We start from the raw sequence: 7,500 nt of genomic DNA, 5'->3' as shown, positions 1-7,500 counted from the left end.
TGTGCTTTATATTTCCCTTCGCCTTACCTTCTTTCCTTTCACCTCTTCTTTCCCTCCTTTTGCCCTCCTCTCTCCCTCCTCTCTCCCTCCTCTTTCCCTCCCCTTTTCCTTCTCTTTCCTTTATCTCTCCTTTCCCTTTCCTTTCTCTCTCCTTTCCCTCCCCCCTCTCTCTCTCCCTTCCCCTTTTCCTCTTTCCCTTCTCTCTCTCTTCCCTTTCCCTCTCCTCTCCTTCCTCTTTTCCTTTCTTCCTCTCTTCTTTCTTTCTTATTTCTCTCCCTCCCCTTTCCCTCCCATTTCCCACCTCTTTCCCTTCTATCTCCCTCCCATTTCCCCCTCTTTCCCTCCTCGCTCCCTTCTCTTTCCTTCCCCCTTCCTCTCCGCTTTCCATTCCTTCTCCTTTCTCTTTTCCTCCTCTTTCTCTCCTTTTCCCCACCTCTCTCCACACTTTTCCTCCCATTTCCCTCCTCTTTCCCTTCTCTCTCTCTCTCTCTCTCTCTCTCTCTCTCTCTCTCTCTCTCTCCCCTTCCTCTGTTTTTCCCCTTCTCTTTCCCTCCTCTTCCCTCCCTTTTCTCTCCTTTTCCCTCCTGTCTCCCCCCTTTCCCTTCTCGCTCCCTTCTCTCTTCCTCCCCTTCCTCTCTTCTTTCCCTTCTCTTTCCCTCCTCTTCCCTCCCTTTTCTCTCCTTTTCCCCCTTCCCTTCCTTTCCTCTCTCCCTTTCTTTTTCCTCCTCTTTTCCGTCCTCTTTTCCTCCCCTTTCGAAATAAATACTAAACGTGAAGACGGAGGAGCCTTTATTAGTTAGACGTTTCACTCGTTATTACAGCTTTTTCAAGTACATAGTCGTAATACACATGAGTAAGATTAGATAAGAAGAACTTGAGGAACGGGGGGAGGGAGAGAGGGAGGGAGGGAGGGAGGGAGAGAGTGAAGGAGGGAGGGAGGGAGGGAGGGAGGAAGGGAGAGAGGGAGGGAGGGAGGAAGGGAGAGAGGGAGGGAGGGAGGGAGGGAGGGAGGGAGGGAGGGAGGGAGGGAGGGAGAGGGAGGGAGGGAGGGAGGGAGGGAGAGAGGGAGGGAGGGAGGGAGGGGGAGAGGAAGGGAGGGAGGGAGTGAGGGAGGGAGAGAGGGAGGGAGGGAGGGAGGAAGGGAGGGAGAGACGTAGGGGGAGTGGGGTCACTGAATATTAGGAAAGGTTAAGGAGAAGGTGGACCAAATGTCTACGAACAGGAAATGTTAAGATGGAACAATTGGCTGAGTGAAGGACATTAGCCCACAACCGAGGAACAAGAGGAAGAAGGAAAGAAGAATAGTGAGCAAATGTCTTCTGGGGAGGGGGACATTTTGCAACCAGCGTCTTCTCCTCCCCTTTCCCTCATATTTCCCTTCTCTCTTCCCCCTCTTTCCCTTCTCTCTCCCTCCTCTCTCCGTCCATTTTCCCTCCTCTCTCCCTCCTCGCTCCCCTCTCTCTCCCTCCCCTTTCGCTCATCTTTCCCATCTTTCTTCCTCCTCTTTCCCTTTTCTCTTCCTCCTCTTTCCCTTCTCTCTCACTCCCCTTTCCCTCCTCTCTCCATTCTCTTTCCTTCCTCTCTCCCTCCTCTTTCCCTCCTCTTTCCCTTCTCTCTCCCTCCTCTCTCTTTTCTCTCTCCCTCCCCTTTCCATTCTTTCTCCCTCCCTTTTCCTTTCTCTCTCCCTCCCATTTCCCTCCTTTTTTCCTTCTCTCTCCTTCCCCTTTCCTTCCTCTCTCCCTCCCCTTTCCCTCCTCTCTTCCTCATCTTTCCCTTCTCTCTCCCTCCCCTTTCCTTCCTCCCTCTCTCCCCTTTCCATCCTCTTTCCCTTCTCTCTCCCTCCCCTTTCCCTCCTCTCTTCCTCATCTTTCCCTTCTCTCTCCCTCCCCTTTCCTTCCTCCCTCTCTCCCCTTTCCATCCTCTTTCCCTTCTCCCTCCCTCCCCTTTCCTCCTCTTTCCCTTCTCTCTCCCTCCCCTTTCCCTTCTCTCTCACTCCCCTTTCCCTTCTCTCTCCCTCCTCTTTCTCTCCTCTCTCCCTCCCCTTTCCTTTCTCTCTCCCTCCTCTTTCTCTCCTCTCTCCCTCCCCTTTCCTTTCTCTCTCCATCCCCTTTCCTCCTCTTTCCCTTCTCTCTCCCTCCTCTTTCCCTTCTCTCTCCCTCCCCTTTCTCTCCTCTCTCCCTCCACTTTCCTTCCTCTCTCCTTCCTCTTTCCCTTCTCCCTCCATCCCCTTTCCCTCCTCTTTCCTTCCTCTCTCCCTCCCCTTTCCTTCCTCTCTCTCTTGCCTATCCCTCCTCTTTCCCTTCTCTATCCCTCCCCTTTCCCTTCTCTCTCCCTCCCCTTTCTCTCCTCTCTCACTCCCCTTTCCTTCCTCTCTCCCTCCCCTTTCCCTTCTTTCTCCCTCCACTTTCCCTCCTCTTTCCCTTCCCTCACCCTCCCCTTTCCTTCCTCTCTTCCTCATCTTTCCCTTCTCTCTCCCTTTCCTTTCCTTCCTCTCTCCTTCTCTTTCCCTTCTCCCTCTCTCCCCTTGTTCTCCTCTTTCACTTCTCCCCCCTCCCCTTGCCCTCCCCTTTCCCTTCTGTCTCCCTCCTCTTTCTTTCTCCCCTTTCCCTCCACTTTCCTTTTTCTCTCCCTCCTCTTTCCCTACTCTTTCCCTTCTCTCTCCCCCTCTTTCCCTTCTCTCTCCCTCCCCTTTCCCTTCTATCTCCCTCCCCTTTCCTTCCTCTCTCCCTCCCCTTTCCCTACTCTTTCCCCTCTCTCTCCCTCCCCTTTCCTTCCTCTCTCCCTCCTCTTTCCCTTCTCTCTCTCCCTCCCCTTTCCTTCCTCTCTTCCTCCCCTTTCCCTTCTTTCCCCTCTCTCTCCCTCCACTTTCCCTTCTCTCTCCTTTCTCTTTCTCCCTATCCCTCATTTTTCCCTTCTCTCTTCCTCCTCTTTACTTTCTCTCTCCCTCCACTTTCCCTCCTCTTTCCCTTCCCTCACCCTCCCCTTTCCTTCCTCTCGTCCTCATCTTTCCCTTCTCTCTCCCTTCCTTTCCTTCCTCTCTCCTTTCTCTTTCCCTTCTCCCTCTCTCCCTTTGCCCTCCTCTCTTTCACTTCTCCCCCCTCCCCTAGCCCTCCCCTTTCCCTTCTGTCTCCCTCCTCTTTCTTTCTCCCCTTTCCCTCCACTTTCCTTTTTCTCTCCCTCCTCTTTCCCTACTCTTTCCCTTCTCTCTCCCCTCTTTCCCTTCTCTCTCCCTCCCCTTTCCCTTCTCTCTCCCTCCCCTTTCCTTCCTCTCTCCCTCCCCTTTCCCTACTCTTTCCCCTCTCTCTCCCTCCCCTTTCCTTCCTCTCTCCCTCCTCTTTCCCTTCTCTCTCTCCCTCCCCTTTCCTTCCTCTCTTCCTCCCCTTTCCCTTCTTTCCCCTCTCTCTCCCTCCACTTTCCCTTCTCTCTCCTTTCTCTTTCTCCCTATCCCTCATTTTTCCCTTCTCTCTTCCTCCTCTTTACTTTCTCTCTCCCTTCTCTTTCCCTTCTCTCTCCCTCCTCTTTCCCTGCTCTCTTTCTCCTCTTTCTCTTTCCTTTCATTAATCTTTCCCTTCTCTCTCCCTACCGTTCCTCTCCTCTTTCCTTTCTCTCTTCGTCCTTTTTCTCTCTCCTCTCTCCCTCCTCTTTCCTTTCCCCTTCTCTCTCTGTCCTCTTTCCCTTCTCTCTCTGTTCTTTTTCCTTTCTCATTCCGTCCTCTTTCACTTCTCTCTCCCTCCTCTTTCTCTCTTCTTTCCATTCTCTCTCCCTCCTTTTTCCCTTCCCTTCCTTCCTTTTTCCATTCTATCTCCCTCCCCTTTCCCTTCTCTCTCCCTCCTCTTTCCCTCCCACCTTACTGTTTAACCCCCCTTCCTCTCCTCTTCCCCTTATCTCTCCCTCCCCTTTCCCTACTCTTTCCTTTCTCTCCCCCTCCCCTTTCCCTCCTCTTTCCCTCCCACCTTGCTGCTTACACCCCTTCCTCTCCACTTTCCCTTCTCTCTCCCTCCCCTTTCCCTCCTCTTTCCTTTCTCCCTCCCCTTTCCCTCCTCTTTCCATTCTCCCTCCTCTTTCCCTTCTCTTTTCTTTCTCTCTCCCTCCCCTTTCCCTCCACTTTCCTTTCTCTCTCCCTCCCCTTTCCCTCCGCTTTCACTCCTCTCTCCCTCCCCTTTCCCTCCTCTTTCCCTCCCACCTTGCCCCTTAACCTCCCGTGCCTAGCATCGTGTTATTGTGGTGGTGTGCCACAAGGAACACATTCAGATCCGGCTACCAAGAATCCTGTCCCCCAATGGTCAATTCATTCATTTATTCCCATGTCCTGTGAGTTGGCAACACCGCGCGGATTCATGACGTCACCGTGCTCCGTTGTCTTCCTCTCTCTTCGCCCCGAAGTAATATCGCCACTCAGCAAGAACATGAGTTGCTTCGTCTCTGATGAAGTAAAGCGAGTTACTGGCTAAGACGGACGGTCAAGTCGAGTTTGGGAGAGGGAAGCGGAGAGAAGGAGGAGGAGGAGGAGGAGGAGGAGGAAGACGATGACGAGGATGAGAAGGAAGAGAAAGAGGAATAGAGCAGGAGAGGAGAGGAGGAAGAGGAGAACAAGGAGGAGTAGTAGGAGGAGGAGGAAGAGGAGAAAAAAGAGGAAGAGGAGAACAAGGAGGAGAACAAGGAAGAGGGGGAGGACAACAAGACGGAGAACAAGGAGGAGGAGGAGGAGGAGGAGGAGAACAAGGAGGAGGAGTAGGAGGAGGAGAAAACAAAGAGGATTATAAAATGAGGAGGAGGAGGAGGAGGAGGAGGAGGAGGAGGAGGAGGAGGAGGAGGAGGAGGAGGAGGAGAAGGAGGAGGAGGAGGAGGAGGAGGAGGTGGCTGAAGACTCGAAGCGATCCCTCTTGGTTCCAGGGATGTGTCATTATCTCCCTCAGGAGGACCTCGGCCCAAGTCTGAGTGTCACCTTGCCGAGTCTGAGTGCCACCCTAACACGATTTCCTCCGAGTTGTCTCAACGAGGACGATCGGGCCAACTCTGGTGCTAATTTGGTCCGTTGGCCCGCGGCCCGCCAGGCCTCCTTCAGATAATTTATTTAGTCTAAAGCCAGGCGGTTTTCTTCAGCGAAAAACTTCTTAGTAGTTGACTAATTCTTGAAGACCTAATCTCAACTTGAAAATATATTTTTTCTGACTAAAGCCAGGTACTAATCTAGGGATTTTAAGGGCATCCCTACAGAAGACTAGACTCTTCTTCACTCCAAATAAATAAGTAAATAAATAGATAAATGATGAATAAATGATGATAAATGATGAATAAATGAATGAATTGAATAAATAAATGAATGAATGAAATGAACGAATGAATAAATGAGTAGATGAATGAATAAATGAATAAATAAATGAATGAATGGATGAATGAATGAATGAATGAATGAAATGAACAAATGAATGAATGAAATGAATGAATGAATAGACAAATGAATGAACAGATGAATGTACAGATAAATAAACTGCTTATCACCATGTAGCTTCTGCTATTGTCCCTCCGTTCTGTTACTGTCCTCCTTAAACCTTTCCTTTTGCCCCTTCTGCGACTCCGCCTCTCCGGTGCGATAATGTCCCCAAAGGACGGAAGCGCCGCTTCGAGTTCAGAAAACGGACAGATAGAGGAAATGGAAATTTGAAAAAGAAATTAGTTGAAATGAACAGAAGTTGGAGTCCCACAAATCTTCTTAGAAAACTGAAGTGAAACTTACCTGAAAACAAATGAAACTGAAATCGCAACGAGAACGGGAAGGATAAAAAATAAATTAAAAAAAATGAGTACACCATTTGTACACCCTTATGAAATGGTTTCTTCATCCATGTCTCCAGTATCATTTTATTTTTTCTTGAAAATTCCAAAATTATCTGGGATGTACATAAGGCTTATTTTGGTATAGATTCCTCAGACATATATAGACCGTATTCTTTTTCATTATAAAGTTATATTATCAAAATATTCTTCAAATCCTGAAAACTTCTTTGGAAATATTGATGATCCTATTAGTAATGTTCATTTTAGGACAAGTAAAAAAGGACAATCAAAAATAATATATTTTCATTTTTAAAGTTTTATTAATTAACTAGGGAACCAGTCTTACTTCGTATACACGTTTAAATGGGAAGTAGCTAGGAAATGGGTTTCTAGAGGACTTTCAACCTAGAATGATGACAAACCACAATTCGCGTTAGTTAACTAGTACTAGTTAACTAGCACTTTACTGTACCAGTAGTGATAGTATTATGTGTTATACAGGAACTCCCGTGCCAGTAACCTTTACTACCGACACTAGCCCCTCCCTCTTTATCCTCACCTCATCCTTCCTCCAAGGGGGCAGAGGGGGGGGGGAATCCGTCAGTTGTATCCCCCCAAAAGGGGGGATTCTGGCGGACCCCCTAAACGTTCTCCCACCCGTTCAAGGTGGAGGGAGGGTTTGTCTGAGGTGGGGGGGAGGGGGGTTGGTGGGTGATGGCTGTTGATGCCAGCACCCCATTGGAGTCCTGTATATGAGTTTATCACTGTTTATTTTCTATTATCTTTGATATTTGATCATGTTTGTCCTCACAGAACGCAAAAGAATAAATGAATCGACGAATAAATTATACAAAATATATGCGTGCTGATAACAGGTTTTGTGTCGAAGTGGTGAGTGAGCAGCTTGAAGACCTTCGACTTTTTTCATTGACGAGGTCCGACGTTCAGACTTCGATGATGTCTGTTTTTTGTTTGGTTGTTTGTTTGTTTGTTTGTTTGTTTTAAGTGAGTAAAAACTGACGTAGCACTCCCCTTTCGTACGTGCACGCACGCGCACTCGCTCGCGCGTGGAGGCGGCTTCTGGCGAGACAGCGGCAGAAGTCTTCGGGCAAGCGTCTATCGAACTCACGACTTCGAAGACGCCTGCGCCGAGATCGAAGACGACGACGAAGAAAATCGTTCTCGCACTGATCACCCGCCAGCGCATAGGACAAGCCCAAAGGCTTGTCAAAAGTCTTTTCTATTTTTTTTTTCTTTTTTTTTTCTTTTTCTTTTTTGTGCTGAGCCCTTTCGAGGACTGGCACCTCTAGGGGTGGAGGGGCAGGGGAGGAGTCCTGTCGTGGCACCACGGCCTCAGGACCCCTGGCATCACAACGTGGCACTCTGACCCCGCAGAGTGCCCTGGGCAGTGCCTCAAAACAGCCTCCCTCCTCCAACAACTGGTCTAATAAACGCTACTGAACTTTATGTACAGAATTATTATATTGAACATATAAACTGGTAACGTTTTGAATATAACGAGGTTTAGAAGTTGTTTATATGCATATATATAAATATTTGTATATATTTAATAACACTTTAACAAGCTAACGAGGCTCTACGAGAAGTAGATGGGACACAAACGAAGGATTTGGGGGGGGCAGTGACCCCAATATAGTCGATCCGTGTCATGCGACTCAACACACGGGGATTCTTCAAACGCGCGCGCCTACACACACACAC

This window comes from Oratosquilla oratoria, chromosome 7 (assembly GCF_046742065.1).
Source record: "Oratosquilla oratoria isolate Oo_2021 chromosome 7, ASM4674206v1, whole genome shotgun sequence".
NCBI lineage: Eukaryota > Metazoa > Arthropoda > Malacostraca > Stomatopoda > Squillidae > Oratosquilla > Oratosquilla oratoria.
This window is presented reverse-complemented; position numbering follows the sequence as displayed.